Source organism: Pleurodeles waltl, chromosome 10, assembly GCF_031143425.1.
Source record: "Pleurodeles waltl isolate 20211129_DDA chromosome 10, aPleWal1.hap1.20221129, whole genome shotgun sequence".
In the NCBI taxonomy this organism is placed as follows: Eukaryota; Metazoa; Chordata; class Amphibia; order Caudata; family Salamandridae; genus Pleurodeles; species Pleurodeles waltl.
The window spans coordinates 586,091,746-586,112,807 of NC_090449.1; positions in this window are offsets into that span (position 1 = coordinate 586,091,746).

Genomic DNA, 21,062 nt, shown 5'->3' on the forward strand with positions numbered 1-21,062 from the left:
AGTAACTAAAGATACATAATAAACAAATACTTCCATGGAACAAGAAGATGTGCATGGAGGATCTCCCAATAAACACAAGAAAGTGCTACCACAGACTTCAAGAAGTATACTTACATGAACCCTAATAAAAGTGTGACGTGTACTGGGATAAAGATCATTATATTGGACTTCTATCTGAATGTTCCAAACTGAGGAGGGTACCCAAATAGCTCAAAAGGAAGGATCATGAGCAGAGTAAGTGGTATACCTTCACAATGTAAAAACATGTGTTTACATTGTTAGGGGAGCAATGTGGCGTTCTATACTATGGGGAGTGGTGGAAACCCGAAGCAAGATTGCATTCATTAAATGAGGGCTTAAATCTTTGAATAAAAGACAGTTACACACAATTAAGGTATCATCAGAGATTAAGGGCCATATGTACAAAGTTTTTTGTTTACTAATACCAAATAGCAAATTTTAGCAATTCGCTATGTGGTAATCGCAAGCGCTAATGTACAAATGTGTCTTTGACACATTTTGAGACTCCCAGTGGGTCGCCAACAAACCTACCTCATGAATATTAATGAGATAGGTCTTTGTTCGACCCATTGGGAATTGCTAAAATCACAGGGATGGTGGTATGCTGGAGTCAGTATATCACCATGTCTCTGACTGCTTTTAAATAAAGCACTCTTTATTTTAAAATGCAGCTCATTTTCCTTAAAGGAAAACGGGATTTGTTTAAAAAAAAATGAAAAGTTTTCTTTTCTTTTTTAAGAGTAGACTGTCTGATGTTAAAAAAAGATTTTACAAACATTCACAAAGGGGAAGGTGTCTCTTGGGAACCCCTTACCGTTTGTGAATGGGTCAACACCAACTTAAAGTTGGAGGTAAACTGCAAATGTCTTGCAACCAAATTTCTGTTGCACAACATTCTCACATACCACTGAGCTTCAGTTAGAAAGGGACAGCCTTAACACGATTCCTAATACCAAAGCTCAAACCCAATTTGCGATTCAGAAATAGATTACCGAATGGTAAATAGGGCTTTCTACATCCCAAAAAACCTTTTTATCGCTTAAAAATGGGATAAGTATGCGAATTGCCCTGTTTCCACCCAGCAAAAAGGGTTGTACATGTGACCCTAAGTGATAAGCTCAGAACTACACAATTTCAGCTCAAATGCCAAGATAGATCAAAACTAGGTCCCCTTGTTATTTTAGGGCCTGATTTAAAGTTTGGAGGAGGGGATTATTCCGTCATAAAGGTGGCAGGTATCCCCTTTGCCATGTTACAATTCCATCATAGCCTATGGACAGCGTCATAAAGTGGACAGGATATCCATGAGGTTTGTGGCTGTGTAACCCCTCCGCCAAATGCTAAATCAGACCCCTAGTCACTACAGCACATCTTCATCTCTAGTTGAAGTAATAAAACTTCAAAAAAGGTTAACTGTTAAAAATTCTCCCAAAGTTGGCCTTCAACAATCCTTGCGAAAACTAGTATTATCTGGATATTTTCCCATAGGCATTATGTTGTGTTCTCTATGATGAATAGAGACTAGATCGAATGCACATTACTGTGGTATGTAAATTTCATACAGGGGTCACACCCTCATTACGCTGTCTCTCTTTTTAAGGTTTAGTTTTCTCTATGTGCATATGCACTATGCGTTAATGTATAATGTGATATATAACATGAATATTTACATAGGACTAGATATTGTCATGATTTATTAATAGTGAGGCATTGCCATTGCATGCATCAAGGTGGAACAAAACTCATGGTCCAGATGATGAGTACCTTTATTTTTACCGGGGTAATTTCCACTATTTAAAATAGTACCCAAAGGGCTGAGGATTTGTTTTCACTCTTTGGCACTGCAATCCTTTCAGGAAATAACTATGAACTGCTGTGACAGGAAAGCATCAATATTTAAAATTACAACTATAAAGCCAGTTTCTGTATGAGAGCTGCAAGTAAAATATCTTTTAAAAAAAATACAGGTATGTGCCAAGGCCAAATTCTCCGAATGTACCAGTAAATAATTATGGTAAATAACGCTGTCTCCCATGCTTATGAAGGAGCAGCAGTAGTGGAAAAATGAGATGAAATCGTGTTATGGTGAGCATCAACAGCACAAGACACACTGTTGCAGGATTAGAATGAAAGATATGAGGATAACCAGACGTGGACCCGGGCACAAACCCATATATGTGGGAAGGTGTGAGCATGCTCTTGAACCTGCGGCCCCACACACTTGGATGCTGTAGCTACAGCTAGCTGATACCACCGGCACCACCAGCCAGTAAGGAGCTTATGTTCCTCCACCTGAAAAAATGCCAATAATATCTCACATGAAGATGGAAGGAATAGCTAGACATCTGGAGGAGTGCTTAGACCTTCTGCTGAGGGAACCATGATCAGAGCCTGAGGATGCTGAAGGAAATTTCTCCTCCTGTACCCGTGAAGTTGAAATACTCTCACAGGTTTATGCTTCACACCTCCATCCACTCAATTTGGGGTTTACCTGCTGCCATCAAGCCCAGAGAGATGGTAGCAGAAGGACTGACAACTGGATTTCCAGTGAGTGACAGCATTGTGCATTATGTCCTGAAGAAGCGGGGCAATGGCATGAGTTACATCTATTGACAACATAACTCAGAGTGAAAGCAGTAGGTACTGAGAGTAAATAATAGCAGCAGAACTTGCTTGCAGTGACAGGGGCACATGTTTCATGGTATGGCAGCATTAAGACCTACAGGCACTGAGGGCAAGACTTAGTAACAGAAGCAAGGTTCATAGAAATGACAAAAGTAGGAGTTGTGGTAACAACAAGATTAAATGTGACAGATTCAGAAGTGTCAGGATATGTCAGAAGCATCTCTAACAGCATATTAAGAAAACAAGTGTGACTACACATTTACTATCTGAATGCTACTGAATTCACTCCCATTTCACTAATATATCGATTTCAATGGATTTAGAAGCCACTTCAACGACCGTGTGTAACATTCATCCTGTGCTGTAAATGTTCTGTCAGTGATAAAGGTTTACGCTACAGCTACCTTGTTGTGCCTGTTCTAAATTGATGTTGAGCTTGCACTGTGGCTACTTAGTGCAAGTTTGCATGTTTGTTGCTGTCAAGGTGTACCTCGTCTGTGAGGAAAGAAAGCTTGCACAGTACGGGCCTGTACCTAGTGAAGCTTACATTGCTGCTGCCCAGGGCATGCATGCTCTGTAAGAGAGGGAGGTTTGCAATGCTGTCACCTAAGTTGCACCTGCTTCATGAGAAAAAAAAGCTTTCAATGCTGCTGTCCCATCTGTTCCTGTTCTGTGAGAGGGATACATATTTCTATTGGTACTCGTCTTCTGCCTGTTGTGCAGGGAAGGTTTCACAATAGATATTTTTGTATCTCCTCTGTTTTACTGCATCTGTGGTGCTCCTGCTTCTGCTGCCACATGCCCAGTACTTATCTTTGTGCTAGGGATGATGGCAATGTCATGATGTGTATCTGGTGTGTTTTAGTAATCCTTCTAATAAACATTAACTTTACAGAAGCCCAAAAAAATGACTTATCAACGTTTATATTTATATGTGATCTGTTGAAGGCGAGAGCAAGAATAATTGGTGAAATGTGCAGTAAAGTTGCCTTAGCATAATTTCTTGCTGCCTGTTCACACATCACTCACTTTGCCATCTCCTGTTTCACACATTTTCACTCCTCTCCCGTCTCAGTCATATTTTTTCTAATTTCGTGTTCCCCTCTTTCATCCTTCCTAATTCTCTTATAAGTTCTCTCTTCTCTGTCACTATTCCCTATCTTGTCTCTCTTTTTCCACAATTTCTTTCCACAATCCCTTTCCGATCCCTCTTCCTCCTACCTTTTCCTCCTGATTCACATCAGAGACAGGCTATGTCAGACACTAACCAGTCCCACAGATTAGGAGCTGGTATCTGATATGTCAGTCCACACAAACGTTCAGCTTTTACATTGTTAAAATGAATACTGAAAAAGCTGCACTCTGCCTGTGAACTGGCTAAATGCAATCGATGAATCAACACAGCTCTTGCTGTGCAGGTGCTCAGTTCTATGTATACAGGGACTATCCTCTGTTTCAGTGCAAGAAATTAACTGTGTGCAAAGAAACTCAACATTACATCAGTAGTAGCTCAGCTCCATCATTGCATAAACCCTGCTGTATCTGTGCAGGTGTTCAGCACTATGTATGCATTGACTCAGCTATAGTGTTGCAACTAAGGCTGCCGACTTCGGAACTGAGGAACCAAGTTGGGTCTCAAGGCCGGCTCTACATCCCCTTTTCTGGACAAATCTCCCCATGCAAAAAAATGAATGTGACTCTGTGCAATGTCACTGGTGCTCCTGTAAAGTGCCCCATTACCTTCAGTTAGAGTTTGTGCTATATAAAATTGTGAAAAGAAGTTCATCTCTGTTTATGAATGAGCTCCACCTGGCAAATCTCTAGAAGTGGAACCAACTTTAGTTTTGGGTTCCTGGGAGCAAGAAAATGGAAGCAGTATATGGAGAGCATGACTACATGGACAGTGAGTAGTATGAAAGTATGAACAGTGCTGAAGCCCAGGTGACTACCTATGGATGATGTGGTAGATGTCAAAATGCACTGCAGTAAATGAGAAGGAAAAAGAGGACCTCAGCAGAAATGCAAAAAACAAAGAACTAATATGAACAAAGGGGGCTCCATGTGGGAGCCACCAGCATTCAGGCAGGAGTCTGTGGGAGGAGGGAGGTCATGTCTGAAGGCAATGTATGCCATCATGTGTGAAAATTCAAAATTTCAGCAGGAGACGGAGAGCGGGCAATGAAACCTGTGAAAACCCGACCCACATATAAGGTTAGGTAAATTCCGAATTGGGCCCTAAATATCACCCAATGGCAGGGTAGTGGAGCAGTGGTCTGCAAGAGGCTGCAGTTGGGGTGCTACATTAATTACATTTTGGCTACCAATGAGTACTTCTTTAACAATGTCCTGGAGTGATTTAGGAGATGGTCTAGCACCAAGGGACAAAGATATAGCCAGGTTACCTAGGTCCATTTTCCAAAGGCTGCCAGGAGTATCTAATTTTAGGATGGAATGGTTTAGGGTCTGACTTATTCATTCACTCATGGGTATGATGGAATGGCTAAGTTCACTTTGCCAAGTACTAAGTAGGGGTCATAGTAGAATTCTGGTGGTATGAAATCTCATTTTCTAGGGAATGGTGCTTGAAGAGCCAGCTCAGTGGGTAAGAATGATTTTGAGATTCTTAGAAAATTGTATGCCTAGTCTTGTATTTATGTGGATGTTCAACATACAAGATATACATATTTTGAAGTGTGTCACTATCAAGAAATGTTATTTATGTGTTTTTATGGAAATAAATATAGCCCAAGAATGTCTAAATCTCACAACCAAGTTTGGTGGCCTCAGGCTGCTTCATTGCTTTAATGCTGGGTTGCGGATTGGGGCTGGTTTAGTGTATTTGCCCAGAGGTCACTCCCACTCATTCTCGGAGAGTCCCTTACTTGTGTTAATGTGAAATTGTGTCTCCGGAACCAAGCTTGAGCTTAAAAATTCCCGGGTATCAAATCTCATTTTCTAGGGGATGGTGCTTGAAGGGCCAGTTCAGTGAGTAACCATGATTTTGAGAATCTTAGACAGAAAATTGAATGCCTAGCCTTGTATTTAAGTGGATGTTCAACATACAAGATAGAAATATGTTGAAGTGTGTCACTATCAAGAAATGTTATTTATGAGTTTTAGGGAAATAAATTTGGCCCAATAATGTTTAAGTCTTGCAACCAAGTTTAGTGGCCTTGGGCTACTTTATTGCTTTAATGCTAGGTTGCGGAATGGGGCTGGTTTGGTGTATTTGCCCAGAGCTCACTCCCACTCATTCTTGGAGAGTCCTTTACTTATGTTAATGTGAAATTGTGTCTCTGGAACCAAGCTTGAGCTTTAAATTATGCTCTGCAGGCAGACATTCAAAGGATGGGAGGCATCTGAATTGTGTCTCAGCAGAAGGTGCATTAACACACAGGACTGCAGTTGCCAGGCTGAAGTTGGCATGGGATAGCAGAAGGCAGGGTGGGCTCTAGCTGCTGCGACAGAAAGGTTTATTGATCATAGTGCCAAGTGCTGTCCATACACGGGGCCATACAGATCCACTTTTTAGTCTATTGCATGTTCAGCAAACAAATACCCAGGGCAGGAGGCACACACAGTGGACTGTGAGAGGCCAGCACACAGGAGCCCTTGATAAGTTACAGTGGAATATTGCAACCCAAATATGTCCTTACAGTGGTGCATATGCCCCGTCCTACCAAGATAGATAGCAATTATGAGGTACAGAAACACAGTGGCTGGCTGCCTCTCCTTCTCTGCCATAGTACAAAGTGTTAGAGTAGCTGCATGACTGTTAAAGTCACAGTGTGACATGATGTTATTGTCAAACCATCACAGTGAAACCAATTCTGCCTGACAGACTCAAGGGCATCGTCAAAGCTTGGCCCATGGCTGGCCTTCTTTTTCAGACTGCCTACAGGAGCATCTTTTAAAAGTCTCTGCCACCAATATTAAGTGTTGGTGCCACCTACCATCAACCATCAAAATAGAGTAACTGCTGCTCAGACCCCTATTTTCAAAAAATCACTTTCAAAGGTCTGACGTATTAGCCAGTAATTAGAATTTTTAGAAGCAAAAACACAACTGCCCCAGAATTCAAGATTCTGTTCGTAAACAATTCTGAGCTGCCTGATGGACAATGAATCACTGCAATACCATTTAAAAAAAGAAAAAAAGAAACAAAATTCTCCCCTTGCTTCATATTTATAAACTACTTCCTAACCCTTGTCAAGGGTAGTAAGCTCTGTATGAATTAATATATAAATTCAAATACAGACACTTAGGGCTATTGGAATTATGCAAGGGGAGGGACAAATTATGCAGCAGGGTTGAGAAAATTATGTGACAAGAAAAGGCAAATTATGCGGCGCAATGTGGCACATTTTGTGACACTATTCATTATGTTGTCATTTTTACACTGACATCTGAGCATTAGCTGCACCTTTTAAGTACCAGTATAACACCAAAATAAAGCAATAAGCAACAGACAGGTAGCCAGTCAAGGGATCTGGACTGGGAATCCAAATCAGCCCTGGCAATTTTGTTGAACCAGCCTCCCTGGGGAGTGGCTGCAAAGGTGGTGCTGCTTTTGTTACTGGAGGCCAGTATTGCAGCACCGCTGCAAAACTGGCCCCCAGTAATAAAACCGGTCCCCGCCACTTCAAAACTGGCCCCACCTTTCCAGCCTCCCTGAAAAACATCTGATACCCATTACGGCTAGTCCAGCCCTGACAGTCAGGCGTTCCAAAGGGTCTTTCACTGCCCAGAAACACATGAAGCTGAGTGTATAGTAACGTTTGAACCATTTCAGCTAGAAACTATTTTCTTTAAATGTGCAGATTGTGCGTCAGAAGATGGATTCTTTGACAGGACCGGAGGATCTGACTGTGCTAATCTTTTTTTCACTTTATTTAATAGAGTAGCCATTTTGAATAACCAAACTACCCTTCCCATAAACCCAGGAAAAGCAGTAACAACAAATAACCAATCATATCTTCAATATAGTCCCACAACTCTGTCCATTCCCACTCTTTCATGCCTCTTGAAGAGGAGCGTTGTAAGGCAGTGGATGCCTTCATCCAGCACGCAGTCTCCTTAGCATTGGCTCCTTTATAGAAGAAATTATATCTGCTAGCACAGGCCCATGGACAGACGCCCCAAAAATTGCCTGAAACAGCCTTGGTCTTCTTATCCTACGGTTAAGCGCCTATTGGAGCAGGACATTGATAAGGAGGCTTTTGAGCATCTTAAGAGAGCTTTCTTCAGTCGCAAACTTGGTTTCAGGAGCTGGATCCCCTTGACCTTCACCCTCAGACCCCATGTCCCGGAGACAGAGAGGACTCCTAGGGTGATTCCAATGGTGATCCAGGTCCTTCTCTTACCTGATGCCCTTCCTCTGAGGGAGGCCACCACCTTTACAGCCTTTTGCAGAAACACTGGATACCTGCTACGGCCAGTCTGGCCCTGACAGTCAAGCTTTGCAAAGGGTCTTTCACTGCCCAGTAACACGTGAAGGTGCATTTTTAGTAACTTAAGTGTCATTTGAGCTAGAAACAATTCTCAGACCCCACAAGATAATCTGGTGGCAGATAGGTTGCACCCAGAGGATTTGACTCACTCTAGGTCTTCCATGCGATCCCCGAGTGAAAAGGTGACAGCCTATGTGGCGGGTCATTAAAGGAAGCCTCTTGACAAGGAGGTTCATGCTTGTCTGCGGACAGAGTGCCCCTTCTCTAGAGGCCAATACCTTATTGGCAAGGGACATCAGGGACCTGAAGAAGGGCATTGACCACTTTTGACGATATCAGCGATTGAAGACTCCCGGGACCTCCAATCAGGCAGATGATGCCTGCTTTGTGGTGAGGCGCGGAGGGGCACTAAGTGGGGGGCCTTGGCACTACTTTCGAAGGGGACAGCCTCAGTATTCATTGGGGCCTGTGTCCATCGGCCCACGTACCTCAGAGGCCCCTGAGGCGACAGGGGCCTTGGTTGAGCCTGAGGTGTCTGGGCTGTCCGGTGGTGCGGTACTGATGGCGGATGACCAGCTGCAGGCCCTCCACCGCCCCCGAACAATGCAACACCGGATAGGTGATACATGCCATCTTGCCACTCAGCTGAGATGATTACCAAGTTGTTGCAGCCTGTTGAGGCCTACTTCAAAACTGGCTAATATACACTCCTCCACATTGGAGAGCTGCACTGCGTACCAGGGCCAGCTTCCCCCCTCCTCTGCACTGGCACTTTGCTGACCTACTGTGGGGGTTCTACCCTGGCTTGGACCAGGTCTTATGTATATTAATGTGGACCGGCTGGAGGCCTTATTGCTACATGGATACTGCCGGCTGCTGCATGGTGTACCACCTGATCTGTTGTGCGGTGTTGGGTGGCCATTGGTGGCCATGGGTTGTGGCGACCCAAAACAACAGAGACTCCCATTTGAGAAAAAACAGCAAGCAGACATGCTCACAGCCCCACTACGAGACCTATTGAAGGTCCAGAGTGGTCAGGTTGGTGATCGATCACTGGGTCAGAAGCCATATTGATGGAGCTGAGGGCTGGGTTTTGTGCCATCAACAACAGATTTGACTCTCTGATCACCGGACTCAATAGTATGAGCAGTCGCCTGGACAAACAACAAGCACGCCTGGAGGGTGCGGAGGGTTGAATTTCCACCGTTGAGGATGATACTGCATCACTGAGTAAGCGCCTTAAGAAGGTAGAGGGGAGGCTAAAGACTGTGACCAAAGAGAACAAAGACTTAGAGGCCAGGGGGCGCCATAATAACTTGCGCATTGCTGGAATTGCTGAATCTACTAACACCCACCGGCTTGACCTAGTTGTGGAGAAGTTGCTGACGGATCTACTAGGGCACCAAGACTTCACCTCAACTTTCGTGGTGAAAATAGCACACCGTACCTTGGGCCCTAGACTGCCCCGATGCTCCTGCCCGCTTGATAATCACCCGTCTACTGAATTTCAGAGACCGAGACACCGTCCTCCGACTTGCCAGAGAGAAAACTCCTTTACAGTATCAGGGTGCCACAGTGTCCCTTTTTCCCAGTTTATTCCTGTGGTGCAGGAAGCCAAGCGGAAATTCACTGAGATCAAAGCTTTGCTTCTTAAAACTGGTGTCTGTTATGGCATGATCTATCCAGCCCAGTTGAGGGTTGAGGTCAACGGTAAAACGTGGTACTTGGACAATCCTAAAGAGGCCATTATGTTTTCTAAGCAATATCCTCGGCTGACCGGCTCGCCTCATGGCTCTTCACGTGGTAATAATGATCCTGATGTGGGCCCACCTCGAGCATGGAGCTCTTCCCGCCTTACTAGATGAGTCTTTCTGACGCCACACTGTTGTCAGTCTTATGACCTAGCTATCTATCCTTTGATTGTTTTACCCCACCACTGTTTATGACTTCTCACTGTTTCAATACTAAGCCCGTTTGGGCAATTTTTACTCATATTGCACTGTCAAGTTTATCTGCATTGTGGGAGATTCCTATGGTTGTGTTGCCATGTCCCCATAGTTTACACAATTATCCCTTTTCTTTCACCTGATACTGTTGGCCGGGAATGTGGGTGGTAGGAGATGTGTTTTCCGTTCTCAATTGATGCACTGTAATGTTGTTTTGTTTTGCAATGCAGTCTATTCCCACTCACGTAGTCTATACAGATGGCATTGCATGATCCACACTGAGGAATGGCCTCCTCATACACAAATGCTTTGGGTCTTACTTTCATGTATTGGAATGTACGTGGTTTAAATAATCCCCGTAAATGCAGGATGGTGCTGCAGTACCTCCGCAGGTACACGGTACAGGTTGCATTCCTACAGGAGATGCGCCCCCAATCGCCACTACTTGGGGCCCCGACCGGTACTTTACGAGTTACAGCACCTACTCCCATGGGGTTTGTATTCTGATTCACAAATCTGTTCCTTTTCAGCCACTGTTGAACCGGGTGGACTCTGCAGGAAGATATTTAATGGTTGCAGGACTGCTGGAGAAGTGCAAGATCTTGCTAGTCAATGTGTAGGCACCCAATATTGACACCCCTGAATTTTTCCAAAGCATTAATTCCCATATTGATCATTTTGACATAGATCATATTCTACTGAGCGGTGACTTCAATTTAGCAATAGATCCAGCGCTGGATACCATGTCTCATGCCCCATCATCTAAGCCCGCTCCCTGAGGACGTTGAAGGATCTCTGTTCTGCTTTTGCGTTTCAGGACCCATGGCAGCCACATGGCTCTGATGCAGTAGCATATACCTTCCGCTCTGCACCACACGGCACCTGGTCCTCTATAGACTATTCGCGGGTGCTGCTGCACGATGGCTCACGGCGGTTCAGCATCTCCTGCGGATGCTATCTGACCACTCCCCAGTATTGTTAACTCTTTCTATACCTGCGGTAGGAAATTCTGGAAGTTCCTGGACATGGCATTGTTGGACGCAAGGTTCTGTTCAGCCTTGTGCAATCAGTGCTCAACTTTTTTAATGGAATGTATGATCAATGGACACTTAGATGGTGTTGTGGGATGCCTTCAAGGCATATCTCAGAGGCATTTGCATTTCAACATGCTGGTGTTTTTTTATGTGACAAATGCAGTGGTCTTACTCGGGTCGAGGCGCAGCTTGCTGACTTCGACCGTGTAGCCCCTGATGTTGAGGCTGCCTCCCATCTAGGTCCTCTTGGGTTCTGCTTGAGGAGTTCAAAGACATAGCAGAGAGAGAGGTGCAATCGATAAGCAAGTATACTAAAGCCCGTAGATACGGGCGGGAGATAGGCCCGGGAGACTACTTGCCAGATTAGTCCGACCATCTTGTCCCGTGTCCCACATACTCGAAATTCAACGATCTGATGGCAGTATTGCTGCCGGCACCACTGAGGTCCTGGCAGAGTTTTTAAAATATTACTCCAGTCTTTATACTGCGAGAACTGAGCCCTTGTTTCAACACTCCAGGACTATCTTGACGATATCGCTATGGTCTGTTTGCCATCTGCCCAACAGCAAGTCCTCAGTGAGCCCTTCTCTGTTGAAGAGATATCACAAGCAATAGATTCTCTGGGCGGGATGCACATCCCGGGGTTGGATGTGTTCACTGGAGCGTCTGGAAGCAATTTAAGGACATTCTTAACCCTCAACTCCTCTCGGTGTACGCCATGGCCCTTGAGATTGGGGCCGAGAGAGGTTGTCATAGCTCTGTTGCCAAAACATGGAAAGACCCTCTAAATTGTGGGTCTTACCACCCTCTCTCCGTAATTAATTTTGACACAAGCATTTTAGCTAAAAGGATAGCCACACGTCTATCCCTTTTGTTGGAGACGATCATCTCCCCCACTCAGTCTGGCTTTATCCCGCACTGCTCCACTTCCATTAACCTGCCCACTATAGTCACAGTACTAAATAGAGCGTCCCCTCAGGTTCTGGCTGTAGTTGCGTTATTAGTCACTGAAAAGGCTTTAGACTCTCTGTAGAGGCCTTTTCTGCACACAGTTCTGCAAAAGTTCGAGTTCCCCCGGGGTATACTAAATTGATCTCTCTGCTCTTTTCGCTGCCCATTGCAGCTATATGGCTCAATGGCAAGCTGTATCCTTTTTTCCCAGTAACGAGGGGCACACACCTTGCTTTTCATCCTGGCTATGGACCCATTAGTGCGCCATTTGTGCAAGGGTCATATACATAGAGGGCTGCAATGGACCACAGGACAGCTTCTGGTGTCACTATACACGGACTATATCCTGCTGTTCACCAGTCATCACAAGATCAACCTTGCACCAATATTCGAAGAGGTGACTCGTTTTGGCACATTCTTGGGGCTCCATATCAATTGGGCCAAATCAGAGCTTTTCCAATTGACTGATGCTGCCCAACCGCCTTTGACAGGGTTCCCCTTACGCTAGTTCTCTCATTCAGTGAGATACCTCGGTATTCACTTACACAGACACAGAAAGCAGGTGTTACGGCTCAATTACGGGCCCACGGTGGAGAGACTTAGGTGGTCATTACAACCCTGGCGGTCGGTGTTAAGGTGGCGGTAAGACTGCCAACAGGCCGGCGGTAACATTTTTGCAATTACGACCGTGGCGGAAACCACCAACAAAGACAGCCACTTTAACACTCCGACCGCCACGGTGGTAAAAAACAAACAGCTTGGCGGTCACCGCCAACAGACAGGCGGAGGACAAAGCACCGCCCACAGTATCACAACCTACCAATCCGCCACCTTTTCTAGGGTGGATTCACAGCGGATAAAAACACAGCGGAAACAGGATTCCGAAGGGAAAACACTCACCTCTTCACACCCCACGAAGAACTAGGACACCATGGAGCCAGAACTCCAAATTCTCCCTGCGATAGTCTTCCTGCTCCTCTACCAGGAGCACAAACGCCGGCGGCGAAGACCATGGTGAGTACTGCACCTAAGACACAGGGGAGGGGGGAGGGAAAAAACAGGGACACACACACATGCAACACCTCCACCCTCACCCACGACAACACACACACTAATAATACATCATGATACATTATAGTTACACCCCCCAACCCACCCGGAAGAATGCAAAGACAAAAGAAAATTAGTGTAACCATTGAACTTTAAAAGCAAGTTGGCAAAAATATATAAATAAACACCATTAACAAAATATACACCAAGCATAGTAGTCCAGGTAGTGCTCCAATTAAGTCTGTGGAACACTAGGCCCACACAAGATCCCCAACCATGACGGAGAGAACACTGAAGGGGCATCAGAGAGCAAGAAAACAGGCACCTCGGGGGAGGGAAAGGGGGGGGCACCTCAGTTGGTTGAGTGCACGATGCCAAATCCACGAGAGGGCCACATGCCCACTGTTCCATCCTGGGGAGTGCAAAGCCACAGTCTCTCAAGTCTATACAGTGGGTGGGTTGCCCACTGTTCCATCCTGGGGAGTGCAAAGCCACAGTCTCTCAAGTCTATACAGTGGGTGGTTTGCCTACTGTTCCATCCTGGGGAGTGCAAAGCTACAGTCTCTCAAGTGGATAACAGTCTCCACTGGTTCTGGAGGGGGCATTGTGCCCAGAGTGCTTCATCCTGCTAAGGACAGCGGTAGTGGATGACAGTGTCCACTGGTTCTGGAGGGGGCATTGTGCCCAGAGTGATTCATCCTGCTAAGGACAGAGGTAGTGGATGGATCTCTCCACTGGTTGTGGAGGGGGCATGGTGCCAGAGTGCTTCATTCTGCCCGTGACGGACTCAGTAGCGTCAGTGCCCTTGGTGCTCATGGGCCAGCGGTGCTTGAGACGGCGGTGCCCTGTTCAGCGTTGCTTGAGACGGCGGTGCCCTGTTCAGCAGTGCTTGAGACGGCGGTGCCCTGTTCAGCGGTGCTTGGAGCTGCAGGCTCCTTTGCAGTGACTCAGCTGCTGGCAGTCCTTCATGGCCCAGCGGGGCTTGTGCAGACGGTCCTCTCTGTCCCAGCGGGGCTTGTGCTGGCGGTCCTCTCTGTCCCAGGGAGCTTGTGCTGGCGGTCCTCTCTGTCCCAGCGGGGCTTGTGCTGGCGGTCTTCCCTGTCCCAGCGGGACTTGTGCTGGCGGTCCTCTCTGTCCCAGCGGGGCTTGTGCTGGCGGTCCTCTCTGTCCCAGCGGGGCTTGTGCTGGTGGTCCTTTCTGTCCCAGTGGGGCTTGTGCTGGCGGTCCTCTCTGTCCCAGCGGGGCTTGTGCTGGCGGTCCTCTCTAGCCCAGCGGGGCTTGTGCTAGCGGTCCTCTCTAGCCCAGCGGGGCTTGTGCTGGCGGTCCTCTCTGTGTCAGTGGGGATGACGGCTGTGGCCTCCTGGTCAGCGGGAATGACGGCCGTGGCCTGCTGGTCAGCACGGATGACGGCTGTGGCCTCCTGGTCAGCGGGGATGACGGCTGTGGCCTCCTGGTCAGCGGGGATGATGGCGGTCTCCTCCACTGTGCTGCTCACCCCAGACTATCCTGTTTTCTTGTGACCCTTCCCCACCTTGGAAGGTGTCGCAGCTGACTCCACACTCCCACCTGGACCCCTGGGAGCGGCTTTGGAGGCTAGAGTCTTCCCCCTCTCCCGCCGGGCACTGGCCAAATTCTGATGCTTCACAGGTGGGGGACTGTCTGTGCTGTGGCTCCGTGCCACACTGGCTGCCCTGGTGGCCGGTGCACTCCAGATTCCGGTGACTACAGGCACCACTGGTCCCGGAGATGTTGTGGCTGAGGTGCTAGTTTGGGACCTAGGAGACGGACGGGGTGGGGGAGGTGTGGGAAAGAGGTCAAGGTTGGACAGGAAAAGTTTTTGGGAGACACTGGGACGGGTAGCTGGAGGGGGTTTGGGAGTGGCAGAAGAGGTTGTGGTTGTAGGAGGTGTTCGTTTGCTGACTTTGGGTGAAGGTGCATGCGCTGGAGGCTGTTGTGAGGTGGATGGCTGTTGGCTGGGTGTGTGCCTGTGTTTGTGTATCTTGGGAGGGGGCGTCACAGACACACTGGAAGAGGACACAGGGGACGTGTGAATGGTAGTGGGGGTGGTGACTGCACGTGAGCGGGGTGTGATGGTGGGTGTGCTGGTGGGTGTGCTGGTGATGGTAGTCGTGGCTGTAGAGGTAGTGCATGCAGGTGTGAGTGTAGACAAGACTGGGAGGGAGGAGGGAGACAAGGAGGAGGGGGACACAGTGGAGGCAGTGGATGTTGGTGTGTATGCATGTGTGTGATGCTCAAGTGAGTGCCTGTGGGATCTGTGCTGCTTATGTTTGCCTGAGCTTCCCTTGTGTGTTGACATGTGTGCATGCTGGTCTAGAGGTGTGCTTGGGAGAGGCTGGGGTACAGGGGATTGGGACTGGGTGGAGGAAGTTGGAGGTGGGAGGCTAGACACAGGGACAATGGCTGCCATCAGTGCTGAGGCCAGAGTCAGAAAAGCTTGCTGAAGGGCCGCCTGACCAGAATGAATGCCCTCCAGGAATGCATTTGTTTGTTGCAACTGACTTTCTACACCCTGGAAGGTATTCAAAATGGTAGACTGCCCAACAGTGAGGGACCTGAGGAGGTCAATGGCCTCCTCACTGAGGGCAGCAGGGGTGACTGGGGCAGGGCCTGAGGTGGCTGGGACGACGGTGATGCCCACCCTCCCGGGTGAGTGGGCACGGGGCAAAGGCTGAGGGGCTGCTGGGAGGGCGGTGCTGGAAGGGGGGGTGGCAGCTGTACCTGTAGATGGGGGGTGCACATATGTTGCCGCCACCACAAGGCTGCTCCCATCAGAGGACGAGTCTGTGTCGCTGGTCTCAGCTCCTGTCCCCGCCGTGGAGCTCCCCTCGCCCTCCGTCCCACTGGTGAAGTCTGATTCCATAGTGTGGCCCTCCATGGCCATGTGGGATGCAGCCCCCTCGTGCTCCGGTGCCACTGCTCCTCCGCCTGATGATGCTAATGCACACAAGAACAGGGAGACCACAAAAAGGGGGGGGGATGACAGAAGAAAGACATGTTGAGTGCATTCATTACCGCTACCGTTGGCGGACACGACAGACACACAAGCCCCCTGCACTACGCCGCGCTCTTGGGCTCCACTGTTCAATTCCTGGGAAATGGCCTACTAGGCTATGGATGACATCTGCACAAATGGATGACACAGGGGCATGACTAGGTGTACTTGGCACTCTACAGAGGTGCGGTGGGGTGCCACATGGCCTGCCTTACGGAGGGACCTTGCCTACGGAACTCACCCTGGCCTAGGGAAACCCACAGCCCACCTCCCCACCCAGACACCTCCACTGCGCGCAAAATCAGCAGAATGAGAGTGTACTCACCCCCTTGTGGCTGCTGTGATGCCCTCAAGCGCCCATCCAACTCCGGGTAAGCCACCGCCAGGACCCTGAACATCAGGGGGGTCATGGTGCGACGGGCACCCCTCCCACGTTGGGAGACCATCCCCAGCTGAGCCTCCGCCATCTTCTTGCTCCAGCGGCAAATGTCCTCCCAACTTTTCCGGCAGTGGGTGCTCCATCTGTGTTAGACCCCCAGGGTCCGGACGTCCCTGGCGATGGCACGCCAAATATATATTTTCTGGTGGGCGCTGACCTACATGATTTGTACAGGGGGAAGAGAAACTTATTACCAACTGCACTGTCACAGTCATTGGCCCCCATCCCTACCCTTGCCATGTTTCACATGCACTCACCGTCGGTTCATGCACGCCGCACTCTCCCCCTTCCTTCTTCCATCCACACCTCTCCACACAGGCATAGCCCATACAGCATGCTCCCAGTGTACTTACCTGTTTGTCTGGAGGACCATAGAGTAGCGTGTACGGGGGGAGAACCCCATCCATGAGTTTCTCCAACTCCCTCGATGTGAACGCAGGGGCCCCTTCCCCAGACACTCGAGCCATTGTCTCTTCCAGACCGAGGTCACAGCAGCACTTGCAGTGTAGGTCCTCTCCTGTCGAAGATCAGGTATCGAGTGATTGAACAGATAGAAAATGGCGGTCATGTCCACGGCGGTGCGTACCGTCACCACAGATGTACATCGTCATTGGCTCCTGGAACCCATAGGGTCCATTGTTAACCAATGCAGCATTGCGCCGCGGTCTTCGACCGCCTACAGCGACAGTGTACAACGCCAGCGCAGTTACCTCACATCCCATTGTCCCACTTTAGAGGTCAGGCAGCCGCCATTTCAGGGGCCCACATGGCTTCATTTTCAACTGTGTCACACATACCTAGGCCTAGAGTCAACACACATACAGGCCACCTTTTAGATTATGATTGATGTTCTGTGTAAGCTGTGGGTACGTACCTCTGAGTTGTTTGACACTGTGCTCGCTGTTGTCCTTCATAGGCACCGTCCGCTTGGACATGTGAGGAGATGGCGGCATCCTCCGGTGTACCGACCGTTTGTGGACCATTCGACAATGGAGGAAAGACATGTGATCATCACATTCAGGCATGACCGTGCCACAATCCAGGAACTGTGTACCCAGTTGGAGCCAGACCTGATGTCAGCTCTCCGCCATCCCACAGGAATCCCCCCTCAAGTGCAGGTGTTGTCAGTGCTCCATTTCCTAGCAAGTGGGTAATTTCAAACAACAGTGTCCATAGCATCAGGGATGTCCCAGCCTATGTTTTCCAACATGTTGTCCAGAGTGCTGTCTGCCCTGCTGAAACACATGCGGAGCTACATCATTTTCCCTCAGGTGGAGGATTTCCCTACAGTGAAAGGTGATTTCTATGCCCTGGGACATATCCCCACCATCATAGGTGCCATTGATGGGACACATGTGGCTTTGGTCCCCCCCCCACAGGAGTGAACAGGTGTACAGAAACCGGAAGAGTTATCATTCGATGAATGTACAGATGGTACGTTTGGCAGACCAGTACATCTCCCATGTAAATGCCAAGTTCCCAGGCTCAGTACATGACGCCTACATCCTGCGGAATAGCAGCATCCCTTATGTGATGGGTAAACACCAGAGGCACCGTGTGTGGCTATTAGGTGAGCACCTGGAAGCAAGTCAGTGGGAATGGTTGTGTGGGTCTGGGGATATCCCTCCAGGTTAGTGTGTGTCTAACAGTTGTTCCTCGCCGTTTGCAGGTGACTCTGGTTACCCCAACCTGTCATGGCTACTGACCCGAGTGAGGAATCCCAGGACAAGGGCAGAGGGACGCTACAATGAGGCCCATGGGCGAACTAGGAGGGTGATCGAGCGGACCTTCGGCCTCCTGAAGGCCAGGTTCAGGTGCCTCCATATGACAGGTGGATCCCTATTCTACTCACCAAAGAAGGTGTGCCAGATCATTGTGGCCTGCTGTATGCTTCACAACTTGGCTTTGCGACGACAAGTGCCTTTTCTGCAGGAGGATGGTCCAGATGGCGTTGTTGTTGCAGCAGTGGAGCCTTTGGACAGTGAAGACGAGGAAGCAGAAGAAGAAGACATGGACAACAGGGACTCAGTGATCCAGCAATATTTCCAGTGAAACACAGGTAAGAATACAAACCTGCCTACTACATGTACTTAAACACTACTACCTCTCTACTGTCTGTCGTTTTCACCCAGTGTATGGTCACTGAGTTGTCACTTTCCCTTACGATTTCACAAATGTGGGTCCCACAGTGTGACATCTGCTTTGATTCCTCATGGACTAGAGCTGTGTGACATAAGTATGTTGACATTACAAATTAAAGAGCTTTTTGCCACAGTGACTGCTAATACAGTATTCCGAAATCACAGACTGACTCCAGATTGTTTTGTGCTTTAAGGGTGTTTATTTAAGTGCTCAATATTGGGGGGGGTAGTAAAATGGTGAGGGTTGATGGTGGAGGAATGTCCATGGCAGAGTCCAGTCTATTAGTCACACAGGTGCATTGCCCTAATGGGCATAGGAAGTGGAGCTGGGGCAGTTTAAGGATGGACAGGGTGACAAAGTGGGACAGTAGGATGACAAATCAGGGTGGTCTCATTTCTTGGTGGGGGTCTTGGCACCGTTCTCTGTCTTTGTTCTGGATCTCAGGGACCGTTTGCGAGGTGGTTCTCCCTCTGCAGGGGGTGGGGTGCTGGCGTGGTGGTCCTGTGGCGGTGCCTCCTGTCCACTAGCACCGGCGGAGGTGGTGGGCAGTTCATCGTCCATGCTAGTGTCAGGGGCCCCTTGTAGTGCCACAGTGTCCCTGCTGGTGTTGAGTACTCCCTTCAGCACCCCTACAATGGTGCCCAGGGTGGAATTGATGGCTCTGAGTTCCTCCCTGAAGCCCAAATACTGTTCCTCCTGAAGCCGCTGGGTCTTCTGAAACTTGGCCAGTACTGTTGCCAGTCTCCTGGGAGTGGTGGTAGGCTCCCATGATGTTGGAGAGGGCCTCGTGGAGAGTGGGTTCCCTGGGCCTGTCCGCCCCCTGTCGCACAGCAGCCCTCCCAGTTCCCCTGCGTTCCTGGGCCTCCGTCCCCTTGACTGTGTGCCCACTACCACTGCCCCCAGGTCCCTGTTGTTGTTGGGGTGGTGGGTTACCCTGGGTTCCCTGTAGTGGTGGACACACTGCTGATTGACGTGTACTGGGGACGGAGATATGGGCCCGCTGGTTGGGTGCTGTGCTGGTGTTTCCAGAGGGGGGAAGGTCTGTGGTGGCCTGTGACTGGGTGAGGGGAACCTACTGTCCAGATGTCCCCGATGGACCGGGCTGGTGATCTAGATCCAGTTGGACAGAGGTGCTGTCGTCACTGTGGGCCTCTTCTGTTGGTGGTGTGGACCTGTGTGGACCCTCCTGTCTGGTGACATTGGGTAGGGGTCGTGCAGGGGTATAAAAGGATGTTTATTACATCTGTGTGTGGCATGGTGTGCAATGGGTGGGTGACCGTGTAGCCCAGTGCTTGCTGTGTGGGACCTTGTGTGATGGTGGTTTAGGGGGGTGTATGGGTATGTGCAGTGGGCATGCTTTAATGATGGATGTCCATGCTTTGTTGTTGCATACAGGGCTTGGTGTTAGGATGTGTGGTTTGTGATGTTGGGACATTTGTGAGGAGTTAGAGTGATTGGGGTGAGGGTGAGGGTGGGGGTATGTGCTGGCATGCAGGTAGGGTGGGGGATGTAATAGTTAAGATTTGACTTACCAGAGTCCATTCCTCCACCTACTCCTGAGAGGCCCTCAGGATGCAGAATCGCCAAGACCTGCTCCTCCCATGTTGTTAGTTGTGGGGGAGGAGGTGGGGGTCCGCCGCCAGTCCGCTGAACCTCCAGGTGGTGTCTGGAGACCACGGAACGCACCTTCCCCCGTAGGTCGTTCCACCTCTTCCTGATGTCCTCCCGATTTCTTGGGTGCTGTCTCACTGCGTTGGCCCTGTCCACTATTCTTCACCATAGCTCCATCTTCCTAGCTATGGAGGTGTGCTACACCTGTGCTCCGAATAGCTGTGGCTCTACCCGGACGATTTCCTCCACCATGACCCTGAGCTCCTCCTCAGAGAACCTGGGGTGTCTTTGCCGTGCCATGGGGTGGTGTAGGTGATGTGTGGGGTGGTGTGTGGGGTGAGAAGTGTGCTGATATGTAGTGGTGTGTAGTGTGAGGTGCTTATAAGTTATGTGGGTGATGGTGTTGTGTGCCTGTGGATGCTAGTATTGTTGATGGTGGTGTCTCTCTCTGGCCTTCTCTCACTAATTTTTGTCGTAGGGGTTTGTGGGTGATGTGGGTGTGTGTTTTATATTGTATTGGGTGTGTGGGAGTGGTGTGTGTATGTGTATCAGGTGTGTGTATTTCGAATTGTCCAATGTGGTAGTGTTTTGTAAGAGTGTGTGTATTTTGAGTGCGGCGTTGTGTACCGGCAATGGAATACCACAGTTGAAAGACTGCTGCGTGGATTCGTGTGTCGTGATAGTGTGGGCGTATTTCTGTTGGCGTGACGGTGGAGGATTTGTTATCGCCAGTTTATCACTGACCTTTGGTGTGGCAGACTTGTGTGGGTGTCTGAATTT